The sequence below is a fragment of the Coregonus clupeaformis genome, chromosome 33 (genome assembly GCF_020615455.1).
Source record: "Coregonus clupeaformis isolate EN_2021a chromosome 33, ASM2061545v1, whole genome shotgun sequence".
NCBI classification, from domain to species: Eukaryota; Metazoa; Chordata; class Actinopteri; order Salmoniformes; family Salmonidae; genus Coregonus; species Coregonus clupeaformis.
Window position 1 is genome coordinate 40,551,580 of NC_059224.1, and position 27,950 is coordinate 40,579,529.

The 27,950-nt window shown below is 44.0% G+C and overlaps 1 protein-coding gene across 11 annotated transcripts in view; it reads left to right on the forward strand.

Moving 5' to 3' along the window:
- The window catches only part of LOC121549137 (MAP/microtubule affinity-regulating kinase 3-like), a 96,525-nt gene that overhangs the window by 17,157 nt on the left and 51,418 nt on the right, over positions 1-27,950 (forward strand). The gene's annotated exons all lie outside the window — the stretch shown is intronic.

Consider the following 27,950-nt stretch of genomic DNA (forward strand, 5'->3'; position numbering starts at 1 on the left):
ATTGGAGGGTTGGAGCGCAGAGGGCCTATTGAACACAGTACCCACATTTCCTCCTCAAGGCCCATTTATTATTATGCTCTGATGAAAGCTGGAATGATCCGATGCTAAAACACACCAGCTAGCCCAAAAAATAGTTAAAGGTAACAAATGAGGTGCATCTTTCTGGACTTTTATTTAACTTGGACATCAGGACTTTTTCCCCAATAATGTTTTGTGGCAGATTAACCCTAACCCAATTATTAGGACCTGTGTCAACTGGTAATATCATGTATACAAATATATTTTTACAACCCCCCCCCCTAAATATTTTCTGAGATCCACTTGGAACTGTAGTAGACCTTGCTATGGTGCCCTTGGGTGGCTCTTTACACGGCTGCTGCCCTGTCCTGTCCTGTCGCCTTTCCTTGCAGCTATATAGATCAGACTGTCACATTGGGGCCAGTGTGAAACTGATGATGTTCATCCACCCCACCAACCCCTATAATTAGCCAGCACTTGTTTTTCCAGGCCATCGATTCAGTTTTCCATTCGCTGGCCAATCGACAGCCCGTGGCTCGGACTGTGGGTATTCGGGATGGGTAGAGCGAGGTAGGTAGAAAGGGAGGGGACAGGGACGATGAGGGAGAGGAGAGCGGGCGAGTGTCATGCTGCTCTCTCTAGTTTCTCACTCTCCACCCGGGTGCTCTTCATCAGGAGCCCACTTCTTTCTGGGTCGGCAGCCAAAGCGTACAGGCCTCTGAGTGATGAAGTGGTCTTAAACATTACCAACACAAAAGCCACCCTTTAACCGTAGCTACAGTGGGGGAAAAAAAGTATTTAGTCAGCCACCAATTGTGCAAGTTCTCCCACTTAAAAAGATGAGAGAGGCCTGTCATTTTAATCATAGGTACACGTCAACTATGACAGACAAAATGAGAAAAAAATCCAGAAAATCACATTGTAGGATTTTTAATGAATTTATTTGCAAATTATGGTGGAAAATAAGTATTTGGTCAATAACAAAAGTTTCTCAATACTTTGTTATATACCCTTTGTTGGCAATGACACAGGTCAAACGTTTTCTGTAAGTCTTCACAAGGTTTTCACACACTGTTGCTGGTATTTTGGCCCATTCCTCCATGCAGATCTCCTCTAGAGCAGTGATGTTTTGGGGCTGTCGCTGGGAAACACGGACTTTCAACTCCCTCCAAAGATTTTCTATGGGGTTGAGATCTGGAGACTGGCTAGGCCACTCCAGGACCTTGAAATGCTTCTTACGAAGCCACTCCTTTGTTGCCCGGGCAGTGTGTTTGGGATCATTGTCATGCTGAAAGACCCAGCCACGTTTCATCTTCAATGCCCTTGCTGATGGAAGGAGGTTTTCGCTCAAAATCTCACGATACATGGCCCCATTCATTCTTTCCTTTACACGGATCAGTCGTCCTGGTCCCTTTGCAGAAAAACAGCCCCAAAGCATGATGTTTCCACCCCCATGCTTCACAGTAGGTATGGTGTTCTTTGGATGCAACTCAGCATTCTTTGTCCTCCAAACACGATGAGTTGAGTTTTTACCAAAAAGTTATATTTTGGTTTCATCTGACCATATGACATTCTCCCAATCCTCTTCTGGATCATACAAATGCACTCTAGCAAACTTCAGACGGGCCTGGATATGTACTGGCTTAAGCAGGGGGACACGTCTGGCACTGCAGGATTTTAGTCCCTGGCGGCGTAGTGTGTTACTGATGGTAGGCTTTGTTACTTTGGTCCCAGCTCTCTGCAGGTCATTCACTAGGTCCCCCTGTGTGGTTCTGGGATTTTTGCTCACCGTTCTTGTGATCATTTTGACCCCACTGGGTGAGATCTTGCGTGGAGCCCCAGATCGAGGGAGATTATTAGTGGTCTTGTATGTCTTCCATTTCCTAATAATTGCTCTCACAGTTGATTTCTTCAAACCAAGCTGCTTACCTATTGCAGATTCAGTCTTCCCAGCCTGGTGCAGGTCTACAATTTTGTTTCTGCTGCCCTTTGACAGCTCTTTGGTCTTGGCCATAGTGGAGTTTGGAGTGTGACTGTTTGAGGTTGTGGACAGGTGTCTTTTTTTATACTGATAACAAGTTCAAACAGGTGCCATTAATACAGGTAACGAGTGGAGGACAGAGGAGCCTCTTAAAGAAGAAGTTACAGGTCTGTGAGAGCCAGAAATCTTGCTTGTTTGTAGGTGACCAAATACTTATTTTCCACCATAATTTGCAAATAAATTCATTAAAAATCCTACAATGTGATTTTCTGGAATTTTTTTTCTCAATTTGTCTGGTATAGTTGACGTGTACCTATGATGAAAATTACAGGCCTCTCTCATCTTTTTAAGTGGGAGAACTTGCACAATTTGTGGCTGACTAAATACTTTCCCCCCCCCACTGTAACAGTAGCCAGAGAGCCTCTGCCCCATACACCAATCACTCACTCGAAATGGACAAGCCTCCACATGCAAAGGTAGCTGAGGGGACACCATGTTGTCCCGTTCCTTCCATAATGCACAAGTACCTTCAGGGAACCGTGCCGACTAGATAACTGCATGGCACCACGCAGTTTGGCTGGCAGCCTGCAGTCAGACTGGCAGCGTACCATGCTAAGCCTTACCAGTCTGTTACTGCCTGCTCGGTGCAGTATCAGTCTCACGTCACACCCTCCTCCACATCTCAGCTCTGCTCAGGGCATCGTGACAGGGATGGTATAGGAGCCAGTAATGAATTTAGTTTTGCATTTCGTCCTGAGGGAACACAATTCCCAATGGTGGTTTGAACTGGCCTTTTTTTTATCAATCGTTTGAGGGGTCATGTATGTATGTATGTATGTATGTATGTATGTATTGTGATGTCACGAGAGGCTGTGTCCTGGAGGGACGTTACATCCCCCTGAGGTGGCTGCAAACCCAGACAGCTATGGCTCCATCTGCTGGTATGGTCGGGAACTCCACCCCTCTATGGCCAATCTTCCCACGCAGCTGAAACAAATGAGGAGCTGATGAGCTGAAGGTTTGGGAAGGGAAGAGACACAGTCTCCAACCTGGGCTCTCTGGAGGACAAGAGTGCTGCACGTCCACTTGCATGAGGAATATAAGGATTTGGAGATACTTACCTTTGGGAAATACTCACCTGTGGATATATGCACCTGTGGAAATACGTGTGGGACATTTGGAAGGACGTTTTGCTGGGTTGGCCACTAGCTGCAACGTGGAATACAGTAAGACTGGGGAAAAGTTATTTGAGCGAGGGAGAGTTATGATTTTGGATGTGGAAGAGACATCCCTGAACTGTTAACCCTTAAAGAGCCACCAGAGAACAGAATTGTGTTATACTTTCGTTAGTTTCCCAAGACCTTTAATAAAATCCTTGTTTTGGTTGAACCTGGTCTCCTTGCACTCCTTGAGCAATCCCGCTGAAAGCTGTGTAGCCTCTCGTGACATCACAGATGGTGGAGAATACGGGCACGCTCAAGCGTTAATAGTGCATGTCAGAGGAGGATACCGAAGGTTTGATCACCCAGTTTTCCAAGTTGGCCGTGAGGCTCCCCGCCCGACTGAAATGGAGGACATATTGAAAGCCCTTGTTGCTGGCCAGCAAGCCCAGATGCAAGCAAACATGGCTCTCTTGGAGGAGCAAAAGAAAGCCAACCTTCTGAAGGCAGAGGAATTGCAGTTGCAGAGACAGAGGGTGGTCCAAAATACCCGCCCAATAAAGGCAAGTGACTTTATATCTAAGATGGGAGCTACCGATGACATTGAGGCATACCTGCATGCATTTGAGGCCACGGCCACTAGGGAAGCCTGGCCCAAGCAACAGTGGGTTGGTCTGTTAGCCCCCTTTCTAACCGGGGAATCGCTGAATGCTGTCCGGGACCTGGGCCCTGACCAGGTTACTGACTATGATGCCCTGAAGTCTGAGATCCTCAGCAGATATGGACTCACAAAGTTTGGTATGGCCCAGCGCTTTCACGGCTGGACCTTCCAACCAGACCAACCTCCTCGGGCGCAGATGCATGAACTTGTCCGAATCGCAAGGAAATGGCTGGATCCGCAGAGGAATACAGCAGCGGCGGTGGTGGAGGCCGTTGTGGTGGATCGTTACCTACGCGCCCTGCCTTATGAGGCAAAACGGTTCATCAGTCAACAGGCCTTGACCACGGCTGATCTGACCGTGGAAGCTGTGGAAAAGTACCAGGCCACAGCGGAGATGCTGAATGCTTCCCGAAAAGACCCCAGGAGTGCGGCCCCACCACAAATGGGAAGAACCCGTCCAAAGGACCCCAAGGTCTCGAACCCAGCCACGTCAGGACTTATCCCGGCTCCAGGGGGAGCCAGAAACCAGGCGGGTCCAAGAAGAGTACACCAGGAGGGGGAAACTTCGACAGTGTTACCGGTGTGGGGAGATGGGACATATCTCCTGGCAGTGTGGGAAACCAGCCGATGAACCTATGCCCACTGCGGAGTCCTCCAGCTCAGCCCCCACACACCGTTTTGCCTCGCTCTTGGGAGTCGTAGATGGCGGCCCAGATCGACCCCCACCTGCCCGGTAACTGTGAATCACCATGATGTGGAGGCCTTACTGGATTCTGGTAGCCGGGCCACCCTGGTGCGTAAGGATTTGGTGGGCCCAACGTGTCTGACCCCGGGAAAGTCCTCCCAGTTTCCTGTGTCCATGGGGACACCAGAGAATACCCCATTACTGAACTTACAATGACCAGCACACGGGGAACCATACACACGACGGCGGGGGTGGTTGATTCCCTCCCCGTCCCTGTCCTAATTGGACGAGACTGCCCAGCCTTTTACCCACTCTGGAGAGAGTCTCAGGAGAGGATAACCCGAGTACCTCGGAAACGGAGAGGCAAGACTCATCCTGGGAAGGCTCCGGTGCAATCCTCCGAGTTACTCACTCCCGCCCGGGCTCTGATAGGGATGGCAGGTGCCCAGACCGACACAGAGACGGAGCTACAGAATCTGGACAAAGAACTGTCTGGTCTGAAGGGGACCGCTGAGAGGTATCGTTTGTTAAAGCAACAGTTAGACATGAAGACAGAAGAGTTAGATATCCTCCAGGCTAAACTCCAACAGAGCTCCTTCCATAAGCAACAGGAGGAGCTGGAGAGGCTGCGCAGGACCATCGAGGAGTGTGAGGAGACCCTGCGCAGTAGTAAGGAGGTCCAGAAGAAGGCAGAGGAGAAGTACAAGGTGTTGGAGAACAAGATGAAGAATGCGGAGGCAGAGAGAGAGAAGGAACTGAAAGCTGCTCAACAGAAGCTAAACTCTGCTAAAACCAAGGCTGATGCGTTCAGTAAGAAACTCAAGGAGAGACAACAGGAGGCTGAGTCCCTGGTCCTAGAGGTGGAGGAGTTGAAGAGAGAGCAGGCTGGCAAGCACCACGGCAATGCGGACGCCCCTCTCCCGGCGTGATGCCTTCTTCGCTGCCTTTACCCGACGAGGACGTCGGTCCCGAGGAGGGGGATGTGTGATGTCACGAGAGGCTGTGTCCTGGAGGGACGTTACATCCCCCTGAGGTGGCTGCAAACCCAGACAGCTATGGCTCCATCTGCTGGTATGGTCGGGGAACTCCACCCCTCTATGGCCAATCTTCCCACGCAGCTGAAACAAATGAGGAGCTGATGAGCTGAAGGTTTGGGAAGGGAAGAGACACAGTCTCCAACCTGGGCTCTCTGGAGGACAAGAGTGCTGCACGTCCACTTGCATGAGGAATATAAGGATTTGGAGATACTTACCTTTGGGAAATACTCACCTGTGGATATATGCACCTGTGGAAATACGTGTGGGACATTTGGAAGGACGTTTTGCTGGGTTGGCCACTAGCTGCAACGTGGAATACAGTAAGACTGGGGAAAAGTTATTTGAGCGAGGGAGAGTTATGATTTTGGATGTGGAAGAGACATCCCTGAACTGTTAACCCTTAAAGAGCCACCAGAGAACAGAATTGTGTTATACTTTCGTTAGTTTCCCAAGACCTTTAATAAAATCCTTGTTTTGGTTGAACCTGGTCTCCTTGCACTCCTTGAGCAATCCCGCTGAAAGCTGTGTAGCCTCTCGTGACATCACAGTATGTATGTATGTATGTATGTATGTACACAGATAAAAGCTTGATTCTCTGGGTTTTAAGTGCCGGTCCTGCATTAAAAATCACATTCAATGGAGATTTTCCATTGAGCATGCTTTTTTGTTCAGGACTGGGCTTAATCTGTGTTTGGGAAACTGGCCCTTAAGATCGTTAAGCTAGTTTTCTTATCTATCGAAACCCCATGCAGAGGGCACTTTCACTGAAAGCACACTGGTCACTTAACACTAGAACCGCTGGACCTCGAGGGACCCCCCTTCAAGCTAACGAGCAGACATTCTGACTTCAACATTCTAACAGTGTAATTAATACATTTCATATGCTATTGCTAAAATAGTCATTTGGTTGTGTTCTTGAAGGTGTCAAGTAACATTAGAATAATATTTTTATTTTTGTAAAAAATAAAAAGATAAAATAGTGTTTTCATTAGTTTATGTTACTGTCTGTAAAAACAAAAAAACAAACTGTTCAATCAATTTTATTTGTGGAGTGCTTTTGTTACAACTATGAAACAGAAACCATATGTGTTAGAACACGTTAACGGCTTCTTTTTATTTATTTATTTATTTGTTTTTATATATATATATATATATATATATATATGATCAATCTATAATTTTAATGGTAGGTTTATTTGAACAGTGAGAGACAGAATAACAACAAAAAAATCCAGAAAAACACATGTCAAAAATGTTATACATTGATTTGCATTTTAATGAGGGAAATAAGTATTTGACCCCCTCTCAATCAGAAAGATTTCTGGCTCCCAGGTGCCCTGCACCTCTTTCATTATCAATATGTATTTACGGCACTGTAGTAAACTACAGTCTAATCATATTTAAGTTACTGTCATATTGAAGTTAACGGCCACGTGATTTTCCGTCCCATGTATGTAAAAATATGCGCTTTTAATACAATAGGAAGGCTAACACATACAAAGCAGAAAGACAACCGTTTCCAAATAATCTGTCTGACCTCTCTCCTGCAGCATTAAAAATGCAGACTGTGCTGCAATGATCTCTGTCGGAACCCACAGGTCCTGAGGGCATCCCACGGGAATGCAGCCCTCTAGTGTGCGTTTTCACGCAATGGCATTAGTTGGATTTCACAGTTGACACAAATCTTCGCCACTTACACTTGCTTGACACACTTCCTACAAACTTGTCGCTTGCAGGTGACCGGTGTCTTGGGTTCTGTTCTTTGTGCATCTGGCCACCTGGCACTGTCTCCTTCCTGGGAGCTGTGTGCAATTTGGCTTGCGCAAAGGCTCCTGTGGAATCTTTGCTGCTGCCTTGGCCCTCATGTCTCTCACATAGCCCGTATGCCAGACTCATGATGAAGTCTCACCTGGGCATGGTGTTATTGATGCACTGCTTGAACAACACTGCGTTGATAGCAGCCAAGTCAAGCTTGTTTTAGAGCACAGCATCAGGTCAGCGGTGGGTGCCTCCTTTCACAGAGTTCAGCCGTGCCATCTGATCCAAAACATCCAATCCAACCTATGGAACAGAATAGAGTAGAAAACATTAGGATTATTTTCCCCTAGGAAAAACAACAGGTGTTATACAGAAGAGCATAATGCATTGCAGAAGTTTATCTACACTGAACAAAAATATAAACGCAAGATATAAAGTGTTGGTTTCATGAGCTGAAATAAAAGGTCCCAGAAATGTTCCATACACACAAAAAGCGTATTTCTCTTTTGTGCACAAATTTGTTTACATCCCTGTTGGTGAACATTTCTCCTTTGCCAAGATAATCCATCCACCTGACAGATGTGGCATATCAAGAAGCTGATTAAATGACATGATCATTACACAGGTGCACCTTGTGCTGGGGACAAAAGGCCACTCTAAAATGTACAGTTTTGTCACACAACACAATGCCACAGATATGTCTCAAGTTTTGAGGGAACGTGCAATTGGCATGCTGACTGCAGGAATGTCCACCAGAGCTGCTGCCAGAGAATTGAATGTTAATTTCTCTACCGTAGGCTGCCACCAACGTCGTTTTAGAGAATTTGGCAGTACATCCAACGACCTCACAACTGCAGATCACGTGTAACCACGCCAGCCCAGGATCTCCACATCCAGCATCTTCACCTGCGGTATTGTCTGAGACCAGCCACCTGGACAGCTGATGAAACTGTGGGTTTGCACAACCGAAGAATGTCTGCACAAACTGTCAGAAAGCTCATCTGCGTGCTCGTCGTCCTAACCAGGGTCTTGACCTGACTGCAGTTCAGTGTCGTAACCGACTTCAGTGGGCAAATGCTCACCTTCGATGGGAACAGGCACGCTGGAGAAGTGTGCTCTTCATGGGTGAATCCTGGTTTCAACTGTACTGGGCAGATGGCAGACGGCGTGCATAGCGTTGTGTGGACGAGCGGTTTGCTGATGTCAACGTTCTGAACAGAGTGCCCCATGGTGGGGTTATGGTATAGGCAGGCATAAGCTACGGACAACGAACACAATTGCATTTTATCGATGGCAATGCTCTGGATCGACATGTACGACAGCGTGTTCCAGTTCCGGCCAATATCCAGCAACTTCGCACAGCCATAGAAGAGGAGTGGGACAACATTCTACAGGCCACAATCAACAGCCTGATCACTCTATGCAAAAGGTATCTGTGACCAACATATGCATATCTGTGTTCCCAGTCATGTGAAAGCCATAGATTAGGGCCTAATTAATTTATTTCAATTGACTGATTTCCTTAAATGAACTGTAACTCGGTCATCTTTGAAATTGTTGCACTTATTTTTGTCTAGTGTATAAATGGTAATGCATATTACGTAATTTTGACAAACCTTTGTTTGGTTGTAGTGCGTAATAGTATCCGGTTTTCTCTTTTATTGTGTCCCTGTCGATGGCAACTGTTGGATGCATGGTGCTCATGACAGAAACGTTATTTCTTGCCTTGGTAAAGTGAGTGTTGGCTTGTCGTTCTTCAGCACTGTTGTGGAGTACAACGGCTGTGCAGGTGCCTTATTTTGTGCAGTGGGAGGGAGCTTCCGTCTTGCTTTGTTCATGGTGCCGACTAGGCTTGTTTTATTTGCAAGCAACTTGTTCGCCAATGAAGTGAAGAAATTGTCCATGGCGACAATTTTCCCCTTGCCAACGTAAGGTTCCACAAGCCTCATCACCACATTCTCCGACACTCTCACCTGCTGCACGATGTGGATCTTTTCCCAAACGGTGCAGTCCCTTCCTCTCTCTTGTCTCACCGTTTCATTTGGTGGTGGCGCAAGCACCTGCTCAGTGCGTACCGTTATGGCTTTTTTTGCGCTTAGGTGTAGGTTCAGGCTGAGGCTCAGAATCAGAAGAATAATCATCAGAGATGTCATGATTCATTTCTTGCACACCATCTGAGTCGTTTTGATTCAGATCTTGTAGCAGCGCTAATGCAGCATGTGCATCCATTCGTTTTGGTCTTCTTGAAATTGTGAATTATGCACGATCTCACTGTGTACTCCAAGTAGGCCATAGTAGACTGATAAGACTGCTTGGATTTGGTGGACTGATATAGGGTACAAACAATTTTGAGATTATAATTAGAATATACCAGTACAATAGTACAAATGGCGTATCACATTTTAACAAACCAAACATTGAAATATAGTTATAGGAAAAATTAAAACCAGTCCGTGCATCAATACCGGTATATAGTAAAGTACGGTATATCGCCCAGCCCTAGTCTGGATTAGTGTCCCGCTCCTTGAAAGCGGCATCTCTAGCCTTTAGCTCTGTGCGGATGTTGCCTGTAATCCATGGCTTCTGCTTGGGGTATGTATGCACTCACTAACTGTAAGTCACTCTGGATAAGAGCGTCTGCTAAATGACAAAAAATTTAAACAAATGTAAAATGGATGTACATTGGGGACTCGTCAATGCACTTATTATTAAAGAAGCTGCTGACTGATGTGGTAAACTCCTCAATATACTCCTCATATTCCAGTCTGTGCTAGCGAAACAGTCCTGTAGCTTAGCATCCACTTCATCGTACCGTATTGAGCACGTCACTGGTACTTCCTGTTTGCGTTTTTGCTTGTAAGCAGGAAGCAGGAGGATAGAGTTATGGTCTGATTTGCCAAATGGAGGGCGAGGGAGGGCCTTGTATGCATTTCTGTGTGTGGCGTAAAGGTGCTCCATTTGTTTACTCATCTGTGTCTGGACTCAACCTCCGTTTTCGTAACGTCTAAGCGAGCTGTCTGGCTTTTGCGATTGCGCTCTATTTTGGGGGGTGGGGGGTCACTTCAGAATGAAAAACAGGAATGCTTTCATAGGATTTTAGCATGCGTTCTCAAGTGACTGCACATTCACCAATAGAACAGAGGGCAAAGGCGGTCTATTTGCTTGCTGACATAGTCTCGTCAGGATGCCGCCTCACTTGCCGCTCTTTTGCTGCCACTTCCTCTTTCGAGTCCTGGGGGTTAGGGCCTTGTCCCGAGTAAGCAGAAAGTCCAGAGCTGCCGGCTCGTTGAAGTAAAAATGTTTGAGGTTACTGATCGCTCTTCTGATGTCCAGAAGCTGTTTTCGGTCATAGGAAATGATGGCGAGACAGTATGTACAAAAAAAGGACCTCATTCGGACAACTCAGGACCTCATTCAGACAATGAGCACCTTACCTCCCCTCTTGCGCGCCTCAGTTTTTCACAGAGTCGTTCGCTGCAGCTATTTTAATTTGCGTCGGTGTGACCTCTTATGTAATTGGTGGGAGGAGAACCCCGCTACCGAGTCAGTCAATCTTCCTGCTTTTAGAAGTGAGTGGTTTTATTAAGACTGGGGTCGGGACGCCGGGGATGTGGATAAATGTAGCAGAGGATGACTCTGAAGTGTACTCGTGAAACCCCTCAAACACCTTAAGGGATCTGCTAGAGGTGTGGTAAAGTCACCCTTACCTGGGCGTCATGAGCTATGTTAGTCAGCCATAGGATGTGAGGGGGTGGAAGGAGGGGATTAGAAGGATATTGGTCAGAGATGTTGGGCAGAAGAATAGTGTACCAGCTTTGGTAGATAACATCAGCAGCGAAGTTGTCTTGTCTGCTTTTATCTCTAAGTTAGTGTTACATACACAGTTTATATTCTATACAGCTTCGCAGTGTCGGCTCCTATCAATATAGCGGTTTCACATTCAAAATGTTTTCATACTAGTATGAGGCCATATTCAATCCAAGCTGGCAACAGTGAATGTCTGGGGAAAAACCAAACAATAGTCTGTCTGTGCTGCAAGAATGCATGTTTGAATTAACATAATCAGTAAGAGAATGACACGTGTGAAAGAAAAAGATACCTAATTGGGTAATCATTCACCTTCCTCACATTACGGGAAGAAAATGTTTTTGTCCAATCGATAACTCCCAGTTAGCGCTTTTGATTGAATAATACCATTTAGTGAATCCCAACTCCTGAACATACGGCAATTACCCTATTGTGGAAGCAGAGGGGATGAGCAGGTACTATGAGGTGTTTTTGTAGGTGTAACCTGCAAACCGGTGAGAACAGTTTTGAGAGGGGCTGTGGGGCTGCAGTTAGCGATGCCTCAGGAATGTGTGCACCGGAGCGATCAGGGTTGTCTATGTGGTCCAGTCCCATTTACTTTTGGCAGGCAGTGACCTCATTGGCGTTGACATCAGCCAATAGCAGAAAGGGACTGTTGCTGTTACGTCTGTGTCGCTCCATTTGTTTACTAATCTGTGGAGCTATTGTGTCTGGACTCAACCTTGCGTTTTCATAATGTCTGAGCGATCTGTCTGGCTTTTGCATATTGCGCTCTTTTGAGGGGTGGGGGTCACTTTAGATTCAAATTCAGGAATGCTTTTATAGCATTTTAGGATGAGGAGCCAGCCAAATTAATTATATAAATATGCCTCTGGTACCATTTTAAAGAAATGAGCGTCTACAGTGAAATGTGTAGCACCCCTCACACTTGATCTTTGAGATCCACAGATGCCCATCATCCAAGGGCTCTGCAAAGATAGATTGTGTGAGTCTTTGTATCTCCACCATTACTCAATTTCCTCCTAGTGTTCCTTGCTGATATGTCTTCTACAGACTGAGTCACTGGGCATTCTGTATCACGGTGTGGGCTGCAGCTGCAGACAGTTTTCCTATCGGGTTGGAAAATTCCACCAGGGCACGTGCTAGAGGTGGAGAGGAAACACATTTTGGGGCACTCCAGAAAAGTTACTTTCCCCAGCCACAAAATTGACCAATTCTGTTTTATTAGCTTTGAAAGACTGTAAAGGAAATAACTAGGCCTATCTGGGTCGGCTGATGTTGAGTTCTCAGTCTTGGTTAGAGTCTTGAGGCATTGAGCCTCCACCCTCTGGATCTTAATGTAGGTGCAGGGCATTGGCCTGCCTCAGCTGATGTCTGTTCCCCCAGACATCGTCATTATGTCGGAGGAGAATATTGGTGGGCACGCCCCCCCAGGGGGAAGCACAGGTCCGTAAGTCGTTCCTCTTGGCCCGGACCGGACCCTCTCTCCGGCACTCCAGAGGCACGCTGCCATCCGATGTTACTGGAACGTTTCCTTTCCTGTTTTTCTTTCTCTAGGAGAGTGAGATTTTGTTTTCGCCATGCAATGTAATTGTATTTTTTTCTCCCTTCCACTTCATAGTGCAGCGTTAGAAACAGAACCCTGGGCCTTCCTTTTAAACCATCTCGCGCCACCTTTCGAACGGTTTACTCGACTCCAAAATACTGTGCATGCCGTCCCATCGTCATTGCAGCTTTAGAGTCCATTTCATTACTCAGCATTGTAATGGGAGTGTTTTTGTTTTATGTTTGGGTCAGCTCGACTGAGCCATCGTCATACAGCACATATTATCTTATTTCCTAATGATTCTCTCTGTCAGGCATTTGACCTCGGAGATGCTCATGTCCTGGTCGTATTTGAGGGGCCAATCCAGGCGACAGTCAGAGGCTGGTTTCAATCCCTCCATGACCCCAGGCAGACAGGCAGCCTTACCCAGGCAACACTCACTCCCACACCCACGCCACCGAGTTAGCCTGCTTCCTTCCTCCCAGGCCCTGTTTGTCAAGCGATATGTCACCCGGCATTACGGGTGTTTATCATTCATAACCCAGGATGGCCTCAAACAAGTAATTTCAGCAATGGTGGGAGTTGGGTGACTAACCCCCTCACTGAAATGAATTGCTTCAAGTGTTCATATGAGCAATTGGAGTACAACAATACCTCGAGAGCCACAGCCAATTGTGATTTAGTTTCTCTTTATTACATTGTCCCTTGCCTTGAATGGGTAAACCTCTTTTAGGGCCGCCTCCCTGGTATGAAGAGATATTTGTGCTGTGCTGGACGGTACAATGGGTGTCCAGGTCATATTTCCGTAGGATCTTGTTATTCCCCCCATTCCTGTGTTTTTTAACACGATTTAGACAGACCGGGATTGAACACTGGTCTCAAAGAGTGGTATGTGTGTATAGAACTGGGAGCGTCCGCTGGACCACAGGCTCTGCACTTCCTTATGTGTGTTCAGGAGTCTTGTAGGGGACTGTTTATTTCCTGCAGTGTGTCTTGGGTGCAGCAAATTGGGTCACGGGTGGAGGTATGTCTCGTTTTTGCTCCTCCTCCCAGGGCATCTCTTTTCCCATTCTCCTGGTTCAGCATACGCTGGCCCTGTTGGAGTATTTTTAACATACACAGAACAAAAATATAAACGCAACATGTAAAGTGTTGGTCCCATGTTTCATGAGCTGAAATAAAAGATCACAGAAAATGTCCATATGCACAAGAAGGTTATTGCTCTCAAATTGTGTGCACATATTTGTTTACATCCCTGTTAGTGAGCATTTCTCCTTTGCCAAGATAATCCATCCACCTGACAGGTGTGGCATATTAAGAAACTGATTAAGCAGCATGATCATTACACAGGTGCACCTTGTGATGGGGACAATAAAAGGCCACTTTTAAATGTGCAGTTTTGTCACACAACACAATGGCACAGATGTGTCAAGTTTTGAGTGATCGTGCAATTGGCATGCTGACTGCAGGAATGTCCACCAGAACATTGAATGTTCATTTCTCTACCAACATCGTTTTAGAGAATGTGGCACTACGTCCAACCGTCCTCACAACAGCAGACCATGTGTAACCACGCCAGCCCTGGACCTCCACATTCGGCTTCTTCACCTGCTGGATGGTCTGTGACTAGCCACCCAGACAGCTGATAAAACTGAAAGAAAAAAATGTCTGCACAAACTGTCAGAAAGCTCTTCTGCGTGCTCGTCATCCTCACCAGGGTCTTGACCTGACTGCAGCTTGGTGTCGTAACTGACTTCAGTGGGCAAATGCTCATCTTCGATGACCACTGGCACGCTGGAGAAGTGTGCTCTTCACAGATTAATCCCGGTTTCAACTGTACCGGGCAGATGGCAGACAGCGTGTATGGTGTTGTGTGGGTGAGTGGTTTGCTGATGTCAACGTTCTGAACAGAGTGCCCCATGGTGGCAGTGGGGTTATGGTATGGCCAGGCATACGCTACGGACAACGAACACAATTGCATTTTATCGATGGCAATTTTAATGCACAGAGATACTGTGACGAGATTCTGAGGCCCATTGTGTTGCCATTCTTCCGCCGCCATCATGTCATTTTTCAGCATGATAATGCACGGCCCCATGTCGCAAGGATCTGTACACAATTCCTGGAAGCTAAAAAAAAAAAGACCAGTTTTCCATGGCATGCATACTCACCAGACATGTCACCCATTGAGCATGTTTGGGATGCTCTGGATCGATGTGTATGACAGCGTGTTCCAGTTTCCGCCAATATCCAGCAACTTCGCACAGCCAGTGAAGAGGAGTGGGACAACATTCCAGTAGCCACAATCAACAGCCTGATCAATTCTATGCGAAGGAGATGTGTCGCGCTGCACGAGGCAAATGGTGGTCACACCAGATACTGACTGTTTTTCTGATCCACGCCCCTACCTTTTTTAATTATCCTCCTTTAAGTTATAACTGATCGAACACAAATGGATAGGTTTTAGCAAGGGTTGCATTACATAGCTTTCACCTATCCAGTTAAGTGAAATCAATGACTACTACTTCAAGAAAGGGTGGATGAAATGATGCACTTTTTTTGTATTTGAACAGGGCCTTGATATAGTGGTTCATTGAATATGTACATGGACTGCAACCATCTCCCTGTGATACTGACACTGCCATCAGAGGACATTCATTACAACCTTTTGTCCAGTAGAATTTAAAGAACTGGAGGCCAGTGTCAATCCAATAAGAAAAAGCCACATTCAACATCTTGAACCTAGAAATGTGATTTGTTTCAAGCCCTACCTCAAGACACTGAAAATGAAAATCACGGTGGTGACATCTTGTCAACCTTCGTGGACTGGATCAATGTTAACATTTTCTGCCCGTTCCGAAAAGCACTTGGCAATTGGCGTGTAGGCTATTTGGTGCGCATACAGTTAGGCCCTAAAGCTTAGGCTTACTCTATGCACTAATGCAAGATAGCTTAAAATCATGAAAGAAAAACCTCAATGTAGCATATACAGTGCCTTCAGAAGGTATTCACACCCCTTGACTTTTTCCACATTTTGTTGTTACAACCTGAATTTAAAATGGATTGCATTTATATTTTTTGTCACTGGCCTACACACAATACCGCATAATGTCAAAGTGGAATTATGATTTTTGAAATCTTTACAAATTAAATAAAATGAAAAGCTGAAATGTCTTGAGTCAATAATTATTCAACCCCTTTGTTATGGCAAGCCTTACTAAGTTCAGGAGTAAAAATGTGCTTAACAAGTCAAATAATAAGTTGCATGGACTCACTCTGTGTGCAATAGTAGTGTTTAACATGATTTTTGAATGACTACCTCATCTCTGTACCCCACGCATACAGTTAGCTGTAAGGTCCCTCAGTCGAGCAGTGAATTTCAAGAATCAACCACAAAGACCATGGAGGTATTCCAATGCCTCGCGAAGAAGAGCACCTATTGGTAGGTGATAAAACATTTAAAAAAGCAGACATTGACTATCCCTTTTGAGCATGGTGAAGTAATTAATTACACTTTGGATGGTGTTTCAATACACCCAGTCACTACAAAGATACAGGCATCCCTTCTTACTTCGTTGCTGGAGAGGAAAGATACCGCTCAGGGATTTCACCATGAGGCCAATGGTGACGTTAGAACAGTTAGAGTTTAATGGCTGTTATAGGAGAACTGGGGATGGATCAACAACATTGTAGTTACTCCACAATGCTAACCTAATTGACGGAGTGAAAAGAAGGAAGCCTGTACTACAGAATAAATATATTCCAAACATGCATCCTGTTTACAAGGCACTAAAGTAATACTGCAATAAATGTGACAAAGCAATTCACTTTTTGTCCTGAAAACAACGTGTTTTGTTTGGGGCAAATCCAATATAACACATTACTGAGTTCCACTCTCCATATTTTCAAGCATAGTGGTGGCTGCATCATGTTATGGGTATGCTTGTAATCATTAATGACGGGGAGTTTTTTTTGGATAAAAAATAAATGGAATGGAGCTAAGCACAGGCAAAATCCTAGAGGAAAACCTGGCTCAGTCTGCTTTCCACCAGACACTGGGAGATTAATTCACCTTTCAGCAGGACAATAACCTAAAACACAAGGCCAAATCTACACTGACAGTGAATGTTCCTGAGTGGCTGAGTTAGTTTTGACTTAAATCTACTTAAATCTATGGCAAGACCTGAAAATGGTTGTCTAGCAATGATCAACAACAATTATTATTTGTACACTTTATTTTACCAGGTAAGTTGACTGAGAACACATTCTCATTTACAGCAACGACCTGGGGAATAGTTACAGGGGAGAGGAGAGGGGATGAATGAGCCAATTGGAATTTGAGAGCTTGACGAATTTTGAAAGGAATAATGGGCAAATGTTGCACAATCCAGGTGTGCAAAGCTCTTAGACTTACCCAGAAAGACTCACAGCTGTAATCGCTGCCCAAGGTTATTCTACAAAGTATTGACTCGGGTGTGAATACTTATGTAAATGAGATTTCTGTATTTCATTTTAAATAAATTTGCAAACCTTTCCAAAAAACATGTTGCACTTTGTCATTATGGTGTATTGTGTGTAGATGGGTGAGAGATTTTTATTTTATTTAATCCATTTTGAATTCAGGCTGTAACACAACAAAATGTGGAATAAGTCAAGGGGTATGAATACTTTCTGAAGGCACTATAGATATAAATTGCACAAGAATGATACATTTATGAATTTAAGGAATTATTTTCTCTTTATTCAACCCACCCGCCCTTCATACACACTATTTAATTACCCTAAATCCGCCTGCCCCGCAGATAATACCGTGGGGACTGCGGGTTATGAGTCAACCCGCGCATCGGTAGTGTACATGTGTCTGTGTGTTAGTGTTGTTACGATACCCACATTTTGACTTAGATACCAGGTTTAGTATCACGATACTCGATACCATGATGATACTCAATTCCAAAACGATACCAAGGCAAAATAAGGCACATTAGCCAAAGTCACAGAATGTCACTTGATCCAGACAGATAATCTCAGCTACTGCTCTGTTCAATCGTTGGCCGTCTTGAATTCGATATCATTACATTTGAATTGTTTTACGTACATTTTTCAGAGACATTCATGTATGCATTTAATGAATGAATCATACAATCAATCTGACTTTGTTTTTACCACTCTAACTACATAACATTGGTAATCATTTATTTGAATGGTATATTGATAAACTGTGTAAATCAAGATGTAGCCTAGGCCTATTGACAATACAAGTAAATGCATATTCAATAAGAGTGTGTGCATGCATTGAGTTATTGAGCTTGTTTTGGCTGATTTCATGGGGCTACAGATGAAAATCTGTTTCCCTTCCATTTGGGACTTTTTTATTGTACTGATTAGGGCTGTCCCCGGCCCAAAAAATAATAATATTGGTCGACTGAGTCGTCCTGTTCTTTCGATCAACTGATTGGTTGAAATGTTGAAATGGGGAAGTCAGATCTGTGGAAGACATTTTACTTAGTTGTGGAAACTACTGGAGGTCAAGAAAAAGGAGGGTATAGGAGCAAGCCTTGCATGAGTATTATGTGTGCCAAACAGTTGCCGTTAGATTACAATTTTACTTTTTCGAACCATTTGCAAAAGTGTAAACAACCCTAAATAAATAAGTGTACCAGAGTCCGTTCTAACAAACATGTATAAAGCCTTTACAGCAGACTAAAAACAGTTGCATGTATTTGTGAATTGTGGTTTATTTATTATTTAGGCTAATTATTCAAAGCTCCCTTTTATTAAACGTTTTAACAAAAATGCTTGTTTGCATTTCAAAGCATGAATCTCTCGTATGCTGTGTGCTGGCATGAACAAATGTATGATTGATTGATACAGTAGGCTATATATTGAGAAATAGGCCTAAGTAAGTTACGGTATTAAGACTAAACAGGACGCGCTCTTAGGCCTACAGCTCGATGGTGGTTATACAAGCCTACTATACAAAGCCTACTAATGATAACGACATTACTTATTATTATAATTATCAATTTCAGTTCTGCCCACAAATGTTCTATAGGATTGAGGTCAGGGCTTGGTGATGGCCACTCCAATACCATGACTTTGTTGTCCTTAAGCCATTTTGCCACAACTTTGGATGTATGCTTGGCGTCATTGTCCATTTGGAAGACCCATTTGCGACCAAGGTTTAACTTCCTGACTGATGTCTTGAGATGTTGCTTCAATATATACAAATTTTCCTTCCTCATGATGCAATCTATTTTGTGAAGTGCACCAGTCCCTCCTGCAGCAATGCACCCCCACAGTTGATGCTGCCACCCCTGTCCTTCACGGTTGAGATGGTGTTCTTCGGCTTGCAAGTGATCCCCTTTTTCCTCCAAACATAATGATGGTCATTATGGCCAAACAGTTCTATTTTTGTTTAATCAGACCAGAGGACATTTCTCCAAAAAGTACGATCTTTGTCCCCATGTGCAGTTGCAAACCGTAGTCTGGCTTTTTTATGGCGGTTTTGGAGCAGTGGCTTCTTCCTTGCTGTGCAGCCTTTCAGGTTATGTCGATATACAGTGAGGGAAAAAAGTATTTGCAAAACATGACTTAGTACTTGGTGGCAAAACCCTTGTTGGCAATCAGAGGTCAGACGTTTCTTGTAGTTGGCCACCAGGTTTGCACACATCTCAGGAGGGATTTTGTCCCACTCCTCTTTGCAGATCTTCTCCAAGTCATTAAGGTTTCGAAGCTGACGTTTTGGCAACTCGAACCTTCAGCTCCCTCCAGATTTTCTATGGGATTAAGGTCTGGAGACTGGCTAGGCCACTCCAGAACCTTAATGTGCTTCTTCTTGAGCCACTCCTTTGTTGCCTTGGCCGTGTGTTTTGGGTCATTGTCATGCTGGAATACCCATCTGCGACCCATTTTCAATGCCCTGGCTGAGGGAAGGAGGTTCTCACCCAAGATTTGACGGTACATGGCCCCGTCCATCGTCCCTTTGATGCGGTGAAGTTGTCCTGTCCCCTTAGCAGAAAAACACCCCCAAAGCATAATGTTTCCACCTCCATGTTTGACGGTGGGGATGGTGTTCTTGGGGTCATAGGCAGCATTCCTCCTCCTCCAAACACAACGAGTTGAGTTGATGCCAAAGAGCTCCATTTTGGTCTCATCTAACCACAACACTTTCACCCAGTTCTCCTCTGAATCATTCAGATGTTCATTGGCAAACTTCAGACGGGCATGTATATGTGCTTTCTTGAGCAGGGGGACCTTGCGGGCGCTGCAGGATTTCAGTCCTTCACGGCGTAGTGTGTTACCAATTGTTTTCTTGGTGACTATGGTCCCAGCTGCCTTGAGATCATTGAGAAGATCCTCCCGTGTAGTTCTGGGCTGATTCCTCACCGTTCTCATGATCATTGCAACTCCACGAGGTGAGATCTTGCATGGAGCCCCAGGCCGAGGGAGATTGACAGTTATTTTGTGTTTCTTCTTGTCACCTTCTCACCAAGCTGCTTGGCGATGGTCTTGTAGCCCATTCCAGCCTTGTGTAGGTCTACAATCTTGTCCCTGACATCCTTGGAGAGCTCTTTGGTCTTGGCCATGGTGGAGAGTTTGGAATCTGATTGATTGATTGCTTCTGTGGAAAGGTGTCTTTTATACAGGTAACAAACTGAGATTTGGAGCACTCCCTTTAAGAGTGTGCTCCTAATCTCAGCTCGTTACCTGTATAAAAGACACCTGGGAGCCAGAAATCTTTCTGATTGAGAGGGGGTCAAATACTTATTTCCCTTTTTAAAATGCAAATAAATGTATAACATTTTCGACATGTGTTTTTCTGGATTTTTTTGTTGTTATTCTGTCTCACTGTTCAAATAAACCTACCATTAAAATTATAGACTGATAATTTCTTTGTCAGTGGGTAAACATACAAAATCAGCAGGGGATCAAATACTTGTTTCCCTCACTGTAGGACTGGTTTTACTGTGGATATAGATACTTTTTTACGTGTTTCCTCCAGCATCTTCACAAGGTCCTTTGCTGTTGTCCTGGGATTGATTTGCACTTTTCGCACCAAAGTACGTTCATCTCTAGGAGACAGAACACGTCTCCTTCCTGAGCGGTATGACGGCTGCGTGGTCCCATGGGGTTTATACTTGCGTACTATTGTTTGTACAGATGAACGTGGTACCTTCAGGCATTTGGAAATTGCTCCCAAGGATGAACCAGACTTGTGGAAGTCTACAATTTTTTTGATTTATTTTGATTTTCCCATGATTTCAAGCATAGAGGCACTGAGATTGAAGGTAGGCCTTGAAATACATCCACAGGTACACCTCCAATTGACTCAAATGATGTCAATTAGCCTATCATAAGCTTCTAAAGCCATGACATTATTTTCAGGAATTTTCCAAGCTGTTTATAGGCACAGTCAACTTAGTGTATGTAAACTTCTGACCCACTGGAATTGTGATACAGTGAATTATAAGTGAAATAATCTGTCTTTGAACAATTGTTGGAAAAATTACTTGTGTCATGCACAAAGTAGATGTCCTAACCGACTTGCCAAAACTATAGTTTGTTAACAAGACATTTTTGGAGTGGTTGAAAAACCTATGTGTATGTAAACTTCCGACTTTCACAGGTGAGCCCTGTATACAGATCAATACACAATTATAGAAAACAAACACATTATTCTGTCAAAAGGTACTCATTCAGCCTTTCGAATTACCCTAGAGCAGTGGTCTCCAACCTTTTCTAGCACGATAACTACTTTTTAAAAAAAATGAAACGTCGCGAGCTACTCATTATTTTTATGTTTTTATAGCTTTCAAATAGGCACTGTCTTCTTCTCATCTACCCTGCAACTCTTCTCCAGGTCTTTTGTGTACAAGAGGTGTTTTCTGTCAATATACCTAGTAAAATAATGGTTAAAGGGATTTTTCACCCAAATTACAAAATGACACATTGGTTTCCTTACCCTGTAAGCAGTCTATATACAAGGTATGACAGCAATCCATGCTTTGGTTTAGTTTCCCTGGCAGTGGCTGGCACGGTTTCCAAATGCTAACATTTTTGCATTTGAGGCACAAATCCCATTCAAGTCATGGGACCGATATTAGAATTTTTTGCATATCATGTTTAAGTCCTCTAAGTGACTTTGGTGAGCTTCAAAATACATTTGAGGTACTTTCGCATGATTTGGATATGATGCGCAACAAAATGCTAATATCGGTCTAACATGACCTGAATGGGATTTGTGGAAACCGTGCCAGGGAAACTAAACCAAAGCATGGATTGCTTTCATACCTTGTGCATAGACTGCTTAACAGGGTAAGGAAGCCAATATGTAATTTGGGTGAACTGTCCCTTTAATAAATAAACTCTAAGGGGGCCCATACATTTATATTTAGTATTTTCCTGAATTCTGTTTTATTATTCCTGGTTTGGGATTTTTTCCTTTTTTCTCTCTCTCAATATTTCAATTATTCATAGAGAAAAAATGTAAAATTGATGTTTTGAGTCTGTCAATGCTTAAATCACATCAGAAGAAACATTTTTGGGTCTGGAAACACAAAACGAACAAATTCATATTTTTAAGTGTAATTCCCCATTAATTGCGCATCTAAGAAGAGAGGAACGTGTCGGTCTAACAATGTTTCTGCTGTTAAGCCTACTGCTTTAGAGTTGCCTTTGGCAAACTCTGTGGGCTGTCTATGCCTTTTACTGAGGAGTGGCTTCCGACTGGCCACTACCATAAAAGCCTGATTGGTGAAGTGCTGCAGAGATGGTTGTACTTCTGGAAGGTTCTCCCATCTCCACAGAGGAACACTGGAGCTCTGTCAGAGTGACCATCGGGTTCTTGGTCACCTCCCTGACCATCTTGGTCACCTCCCTGACCAAGGCCCTTCTCCCTCGATTACTCTGTTTGGCTGGGCGGCCAGCTCTAGGAAGAACCTTGGTGGTTCCAAACTTCTTCCATTTAAGAATGATGGAGGCCACTGTGTTCTTGGGGACCTTCAATGCTGCAGCAATGTTTTTGTACTCTTCCCCAGATCTGTGCCTACGACACAATCCTGTCTTGGAGCTCTACGAACAATTCCTTCGACCTCATGGCTTGGTTTTTGCTCTGACATGAACTGTCAGCTGTGGGACCTTTCCAAATCATGTCCAATCAATTGAATTGACCACAGGAGGACTCCAATGAAGTTGTACAAACATCTCAAGGATGATCAATGGAAACAGGATGCACCTTAGCTCAATTTCGAGTCTCATAGCAAAGGGTATTTTGTTTTTATTTTTTATACATTTCTAAAAACCTGTTTTCACTTCGTCATTATGGGGTGTTGTGTGTAGATTGTAAAGGACATTTTTTTTTATTTAATCAATTTTAGATTAAGGCTATAACGTAACAAAATGTGGAAAAAGTCAAGGTCTGAATACTTTCCGAAGGCACTGTAATTATGTCTGGTTTAAAAACTTTAAAGGTTAGACCTTTATGCATTTTCATTTTCATGCTGTTATATTATGCATCTGCCAGTTCTGACTGCATTTTTTAAACTGTGAAATCTGATTTCTGCCATTGTCATTTCGGTGGGCTATCCCTTTAAGCGGGCACATCTCTCTAAGAAATGGAGGAGAGTTTTGAGCACTGTTTGGTGTGTACCTGGCTGAGGTTCTATTTGTTTGAAATACCTTTTAAGAGCCTATATTAGCCATTCCAAGTGAAAATTGTTGCTCATTCTTGTGGAATGTTAACCCCAATGACAAAGAATGTGTATGTTGATCGTTTTGGATGATGCCATGAACATTGAGATGTAAGGAAATCTCCACCATGCCGGATTTTCCTCTTCCTCAGCCATCCGGGGAGATTGAACCTGTATTACTTTATGCCTTTACTGGTTTACTTATATTTTTGCATTTTGAAGGGGAATTGCAAATTATTTTCTTATTTTCATACTTTGTTCGTACTGGTCCCCCGTAGGAATCGAACCCACAACCCTGTCGTTGCAAGCGCCATGCTCTACTAACTGAGCCACATGGGACTGATGTCAATTATTCATGGGTAGCTAGCTAACAATTATTTGTGGCTATCTGGCTAGCTAACAGTAGTAGCTAGCCAGTTAGCCCTATTGACTTATTATGGGCTTGCGATCTACGGTCCATAGGCAGGTAAATATGCCAAAATTAACACAGCATATATTTATTAACGTATCAAGATAAAATATTGTAGTCAGGCAACATATGAGATGTGAAAAGGCAACATTTCATTCTGAAGTCGGAGTGTTTTTTCTCTCGCTTCAGCTCAAATAAAGGCCACCATTGATTTCAAGAAATGTTGTGTCATATTTCTTTGCCTACTTTCCGTTGAAGCTTGCCTCGATGCATGCTTCAAAATATGTACAAACGGAGTACGCATTCGAGAAGTGCCCTTCGTGCGCCGTTTCGCATACTTTGATTTGGGCTCATACTCCGACCCTCCCGTGCTCCAATTCACGTGCTCGGAGCACGGTAGTGTGCATTTTGAGAAACACCCATTGTGTCCTGTCTGTCAATTAATTTTCGAACCAATTACATGACGCCTGATCCATACCGATTGCAGACCATCTTTGAATCAATAAAGAGCGGTCAACAGTATCGAAAGCCTTTGATAAGTAAATAAAGATGGCAGCACACTGCTTCTTCCTATCCATACCCTTTAACACATAATTTAACACCAAGGTTGCAGCAGAGGTGGTGCTATGACCCAGACTTGTGAACACTTAGATTACATCTCGTAGCTAGGAAGGATCTAAGCTGAAAGTTGACATAATGATTATAAAAATTTTGCTAGGCAAGACAATTTCGAGAGATGGCGATAATTAATTAGGTCTGAGGGGTCACCACCTTTGTAGAGAGGGAGCACACCTTCCAAACCCTGGTGATAGCACCTGAGATAATCATCAGTTTAAAAATGTGTAAAGGACTCCACAATCAGGGGAGCAGAAAGCTGCAGCAAGAAAGGATCAAGCAAATCAACCCTAGGTGATTTTTTAAAACAAATCTTAGGCAAGGCATCTAGCACATCACAAGTAGAAAGTTGTTGAAATGAAAACTAAGATTCACTAGAAGTTGACTGATCTTCCATCGAGCCAACTGGAGGCTGGGAGAGGGAAGAGCTGACTGACTGACCAGGGTCGATTTAACCACCATTTCTTTCAAATAAAAAGCCTCCAGAGATTACTTAGTTCATTTCTGACAGAACTTGCTTAGGCAGGGACGGAGAGGAATTTACATGCTTTAGTGCATTAACTGTTTTCAGAAATGTAGATGGATCACCAGCAGAGTCTGAGATAGAACTTAGAAAGTAGCTTGATTTTCTCAGTTCCCTGTGTGTGTGTGTGTGTGAACTGTGACTAGTAGGGCTAAATGGTTTGGGTCATGGCAGGCAGACCGGCAGCAGCCACACTGGACAGTGGCTAACTAGCTCCATAATATGGGCCACCCAACGTTAATGCTTAGCCCAAGTACCAGACGGAGTCCATGCAAGGTCAAAGGTCATCCAACAATACAATGGCCCTTGGCCCTGCTGTCAACTCTCACACCCATAGCTATAGAGCCAGGTCAGGACTTCAACTCTTATGTTTGGAGAGGTGCTTGCTGCAACTGTCCAAAATTAAGAGGAATTGTGTAGGGGGTTAGTTATGTTGAGGTAGGTAACGTTGAGTAGTGAAACGCAAGTGGGTGGAGGCAGATGTTTTGATTTTCTGTGTGGGTCTAAATGGCCCGCTTTCATCTCACGGGGTCAGGTCCTCAAAAGCTCCCTGTGTAGGCATATGGTGTGTGTGTTCCCACTAGTGTCATAATGATTTCTAGGTGATCTGTTAATTAGCCCTGATGAAGTGGAGCCGGTGACCTTTGAGACCTCTACAGGGTAGCTGGAGCGAGCGGGTTGAAAGGTCAACTCTGCAGTCTATGGTCTTAGTCTTTATTTGAGATCCCAGTGTAATAGTTGTAGCTAATATTTTCACCCAAAATTCCCATTGGCATCAGTGCAGTATTTTATGTGAACGTCTGCTCACATACCTCAAGTTAGGATTAGGCTCATAGTGTTCAGGGTTTGGGATCAATTCCGTTTTTTATTGAACCTTTATTTGATCAGGGAGGCATGCTGAGACAAAGGTCTCTTTTACAGATGAGCCCTGGATTTAATAAATTACTGAAAATACACGCATCAAAATATAAATGCAAGCAGAAAGAAAGAAAAACACGTTCATAAAGAAAACACATTCATCAGTAATAAGGCCCTCAATCAGCTTTCTGAATTTCCCTAGAGGCACCAGTACATCAAATGTAAGAACATTTTGAAGATCGTTCCACAAATAAGGTGCAAGAAAACTAAAAGCTGATTTACCTAACTCCGTAGAGACCAAAGGAATTAAGTGGCAGCTGCGTTCATATTGATGATGTCGCCATAGTCTAGGACCGATTTTAGGAACGTCGACTGAATAATCTGCTTTCTACTATTTAGCGAGAAAACAAAGATCCTCTAGAAGTTTAACCGTCGAGTCAGCTAGAGGCTCGCAGAGGGAAGAGTAGTCGATTTCCTGACCAGGGTCAACTACTCCACAGCTTCTATAAAATAAAAAGCCTGCAAAGATAAAATTATGATTAAAAGCATCACTATCCCATTCTTCTCAGTTATGATGCCAGAGTCAGACAGAACGCTTCAATGCATTTACTGTTTTACAAACTTTAGAAGGATCACCAGCAGAGTCCGAGAGAGCGCTTAAAAAATTAGCTTGATTTAGATTTCTTAATTGAGAGAGTACATCTGTTTCTCAATTGTCTGAAAGATTGCCAGTCCACTACAGTCAGTTTTCCTTGCTTTGGCCCAGGCTTGATTTCCCCTCTGAATGAGCTCAGATTAATTCAGAAGAAAACCAAGGGTTCGATCTATCTTTGACTGAATTGTTTAAAGGGGCGTGTTTATCTGCCAGAGGAATAAGTATGGAGGATACATTTTCTAGAGCCAGCTCAGGGTCAGGAATACAGGAGACAGTGGTTTTCAATTCAGTTGAAAAATTGCGCATTATTTCCATCAGAATTGTTTAATTTAAAAAGCTAATTTATATTATCTTTCTGAATTGGCTGCATTGAAAAGTAAATGGACCCCATGTTGCACCAAAGCTCTGGGTTAGACCATGGTGTCTTATCTAAATTCAGTTTTCTTATGTAAACATAATGTACAGATATGATTGTGAAAGCTTAACAATAGTAGCTTTCCAAATATTTGTGCTGTAGCCATAGTTTGATAAGAAGCATATTGTGGTCCTGCCCACAAAAGAACAGGTGATGGAGGGAGAAAATGTGACAAAGATAGTTATGGAAGGGAGATTTTAATTGAGGGAGAGACAGAAAAAGAGAGTATAGGAGAGAGACTGAGGGATACATTGAGGTCAGAGCATAGGGTTGTAGCAAAGAGGAAAAGCAATAGACATTGACTTATGTCTTTGCTATCTTTTCTTATCTCTCCTAATAACCTCTCCCTTACCTTCTCTCTCACTTTATCTCTCCTAATAACATTTTACATTTGAGTCATTTAGCAGACGCTCTTATCCAGAGCGACTTACAGGAGCAATTAGGGTTAAGTGCCTTGCTTAAGGGCACATCGATAGATTTTTCACCTAGTCGGCTCGGGGATTAGAACCAGCGACCTTTCGGTTACTGGCGCAACGCTCTTACCCACTAAGCTACCTGCCGCCTCTCCCTTCCCTTCTCTCTCCCTGTCTGTCTTTCTCTCCCCCCTCTCTTTCCACCATTCTCTCTACCCCTCCCCATCCATCTCATCCCCTTCTCTCCTTCCTTCCCTCCTTACTCCACCCACCACTCTCTCACACATAAGTGAGCCTTGACTTCTTTTTGTCTCTCCCTCTGTTTGCCACTGGATACGTCAGGCCCATGTGCTCGCGAACACAGGGGTAACTAGCTGTAGTGGTGGTACTAGCAGCAGAGTTATGGCAACGGCGGAGGGGAATGCCTCGTAGACTCACAACACTAGGGCCTAACTCACACAGGAGGCAGGAAATGGTATGTCTGCCCTGTGTGTGTGCGTGCGTGACAAACAGGAAGGTATGTACAAGGAGGGAATAGTATGGCTACCGTGTGTGTGTGAACGGAGCAATAAATGTATGCATGTGAAAAACAGCTGAAGCTGGAGAGGTAAACACATTCATGGGGGTGTGGAAAGTGGGCCAGTGGCCAATTAGCCTAGCGAGCCATATTGACTGCTGTGCGTGTAAAGGAATGTGTGTGTCTCTTGTGTGTTTGCATGCA